Raw genomic sequence first — 3911 nt, forward strand, 5'->3', positions numbered from 1 at the left:
AGGTGACCCTGGGCTGGAAGGAAGATCTGGACTGGGCCCTGATGGACCGCCTGGACCTGGAGGACCACCCGGTCCCAAAGGTCAGAGGTCACACACATGTGTAGACACACACACACACACACACAAACACATGCAGATGTGCATAGACACACACACACACACACACACATACAGACGCGCAAGAACACTCACACGCACAAATAAACGGTGATAATAAAGTTTTTGAATTATGACGATAGATATATAATGATTTTTATGATGTGGTTCTGGGCAGGGTCGGTTGGCCGTGATGGGGATAAAGGTCACAGTGGTGTATCGGGCCCTGTGGGGGACGACGGGCCCCCAGGCCCTTGTGGATCATCACCCACTACAGACTTAAATGGGCCCCGAGGGGACCCTGGAAAGTGTGGTGAGCACCATAGAGATGAGCGATCAATTCAATCAAACATGCACTGCAGTATTTATGCGGAAGCTCATTTTTACCCAACGCTATGACCGGTTCCATTTGAATCTCGGACCATGTGGTATAAGATAATTGCTATTAGAAATATTGTGATTAATATGGTCATTTAATATCATTTAACAATGTTGATTGTCTGTTCTACATTAGGTCTGCCTGGTTTCCTTGGTGCTAAAGGACACCCTGGATATCCTGGACCCAAAGGCATTGATGGGAGGGACGGTGACCCAGGAAATGGGACGAGAGGTGTGTGTGTGTGTGTGTGTATGTGTGTGGGCATGCGTGGTTGGACAGTATGTGTGTGTATTATAAACTAGAAAAGAAAATGTCATGCTTCGTGGTAGTGACTGCAGTAGTGATGGTAGGTGTGGTAACGCATTTTTTACCAAATCATCTTAAAGGAACTTTATTCAGCTAGACAATCAATTTCAGACACTTAGGGATGATTTTGACATGAAATGCAAACCATATTGGGGATGTTGGCATGGTATTGCTATCCCGGGCAATCCCACCTGTACGTAAATCACATCACTCCATAAATAAAGGATGGTGTTAATTTTCCAGAACCTGATTTGCAAATGTCAGAGAACAATCAACAAGCGTTCACACAGAGTTCATATTGTGTTATTGAACCCTATTTATTAAAGTAGGATGAAGACAGACAAGGGAACCATCAAATACATACTGTAAACCCTATGGTCAGTCCATCCCTGGCACTCTGTCAATCAAGGACAAAGTGGGGAGTGGTAATTGTCTGGAACCTGATTTGCAGAAGTCAGAACCATCAACAAGAGTTCAGATATATATAAATAAATAAAGCTTGTTTCACGTTCTTCATAGTTCCTTGCGGCATCCTAAATATACTGAGACTGTGTCGTGAACTTTGGTATTTTGCTCACCATAAGACAGTTACAGTATATACAATCTTTTATATACAGATTTTTTACCATGTATCACAATTTCATTCAGTTAAGCATACCTGTGTATTATGAATGGGGTAAGCATGCCTGTGTCTTATGATTGGGGTAAGCATGCCTGTGTATTATGAATGGGGTAAGCATACCTGTGTATTATGATTGGGTTAAGCATGCCTGTGTCTTATGATTGGGTTAAGCATGCCTGTATATTATGAATGGGGTAAGCATGCCTGTGTATTATGAATGGGGTAAGCATACCTGTGTATTACGATTGGGGTAAGCATGCCTGTGTATTATGAATGGGGTAAGCATACCTGTGTATTATGAATGGGGTAAAGCATGCCTGTGTATTATGATTGGGTTAAGCATGCCTGTGTATTATGATTGGGTTAAGCATGCCTGTGTATTATGATTGGGGTAAGCATGCCTGTTTATTATGAATGGGTAAGCATACCTGTGTATTATGATTGGGTTAAGCATGCCTGTGTATTATGATTGGGTTAAGCATGCCTGTGTATTATGATTGGGTTAAGCATGCCTGTGTCTTATGATTGGGTTAAGCATGCCTGTGTATTATGATTGGGGTAAGCATGCCTGTGTATTATGATTGGGGTAAGCATGCCTGTGTATTATGATTGGGGTAAGCATGCCTGTGTATTATGATTGGGTTAAGCATGCCTGTGTATTATGATTGGGGTAAGTATACTGTCACCTCTGGCTCTGGGACTTTTTATGTTGAGTCAGGGGTGTGTAGATTTCCGTGTGTTTTGTACTGTGTTTAGTGTCTAGGTGTTCTCGTGCTATGTTTGGTCAAGTGACTTCAATCGGAGGTAACGAGTGTCAGCTGTCGGCTCGTTATCTCTGATTGGGAGCTCATATTTAAACTGTCTGTGTTCTACCTTTGTGGTTGTGGGTTTTTGTTCTATGTTCAGTCGTTGTCACTGAGGACTTCATGATCGTGTTTTGTTTTGTATTCTCGTGGTTACATTAAAGTCATCATGTTCACTCCCAACGCTGCGCTTTGGTCGTATTTCATAGGCGATCGTGACACATACCTGTGTATTATGAATGGGGTAAGCATGCCTGTGTATTATTATTGGGTTAAGCATGCCTGTGTCTTATGATTGGGGTAAGCATACCTGTGTATTACGATTGGGGTAAGCATGCCTGTGTATTATGATTGGGTTAAGCATGCCTGTGTATTATGATTGGGGTAAGCATGCCTGTTTATTATGAATGGGTAAGCATACCCTGTGTATTATGAATGGGGTAAGCATGCCTGTGTATTATTATTGGGTTAAGCATGCCTGTGTATTATGAATGGGTAAGCATGCCTGTGTATTATGATTGGGGGTAAGCATGCCTGTTTATTATGAATGGGTAAGCATACCTGTGTATTATGAATGGGGTAAGCATGCCTGTGTATTATTATTGGGTTAAGCATGCCTGTGTCTTATGATTGGGGTAAGCATACCTGTGTATTACGATTGGGGTAAGCATGCCTGTGCATTATGAATGGGTTAAGCATGCCTGCGTATTATGATTGGGTTAAGCATGCCTGTGCATTATGAATGGGTTAAGCATGCCTGTGTATTATGAATGGGGTAAGCATGCCTGTGTATTATGAATGGGGTAAGCATGCCTGTATTATGAATGGGGTAAGCATGCCTGTGTATTATGATTGGGTTAAGCATGCCTGTGTATTATGATTGGGTTAAGCATACCTGTGTATTATGAATGGGGTCATTCAGAATTCTATACATTTTGTCAGCAATCCGCTCAACCAAACTCTATGTCTGTATCTCAAAGAAATAAACTGACAATGATATAAAAATTAATTGACTAAAAGAGTTCAGCTGTACCATACGCAAATTAATTCAAGAAGACCATCAAATACATAAACCGATCTTAAAGAGCCCCTAAAAAGCAACTTCTCGCTTTGAAAACGGCCTATGTGGCATCGATAGGAGTCGGAAAAATGTATTCTAGTGTCAAAATTCTTGTCCAAACAGAGATTTGCGAGATGATAGTAAAAAATGGTTTGTCACAGAATGAAGGGTACCGTAACAGATGGGTTGAGTTTATTTCAAACCTGCCCATATGCCAACAGCTGGCAGCACCCAAGTTCTCGTCAATTCAGAGCACAGCTGCACAGGAGCGGATCTTAATACCCTTGGTCAATTGGGTTTGACATTCAAGATCCCTATGGGGCTAGTTAGGGACCATCACTAAATTACACAATGGATACGGACCGCTGGAAAAACAAACATTTCTCTTGTTTAACGTATAGCTTATGCTCCAACAGTCTTCCCAGCACAAACCTGACTAAAGAGACATGCTGGCCTCGGTCAGCAGAATAGACCAAAATGTTGTCTATATAAACCACTACACCCCGTCCCAGCATGTCCCGAAACACTTCGTTAATAAAGGCCTGGAAGACTGTTAATAAAGGCCTGGAAGACTGAAGGAGATACTCGTAATGCCCTGTGGTCGTGGAAAAGGCAGTTTTCCCATTCTTCGCCTGCACGAATGTG

General features: G+C 42.1%; 1 long non-coding RNA gene across 1 annotated transcript; it reads left to right on the forward strand.

Annotated features, from left to right (window-relative positions):
• LOC123492365 lies at positions 1–1054 on the forward strand. Its single transcript, XR_006661735.1, has 3 exons — positions 1–80; positions 275–409; positions 611–1054. It is a non-coding gene; the product is annotated as an uncharacterized LOC123492365 (long non-coding RNA).
• Positions 1055–3911: the final 2857 nt, after the last annotated feature.

Source organism: Coregonus clupeaformis, chromosome 14 (assembly GCF_020615455.1).
Source record: "Coregonus clupeaformis isolate EN_2021a chromosome 14, ASM2061545v1, whole genome shotgun sequence".
Classification (NCBI taxonomy): Eukaryota; Metazoa; Chordata; class Actinopteri; order Salmoniformes; family Salmonidae; genus Coregonus; species Coregonus clupeaformis.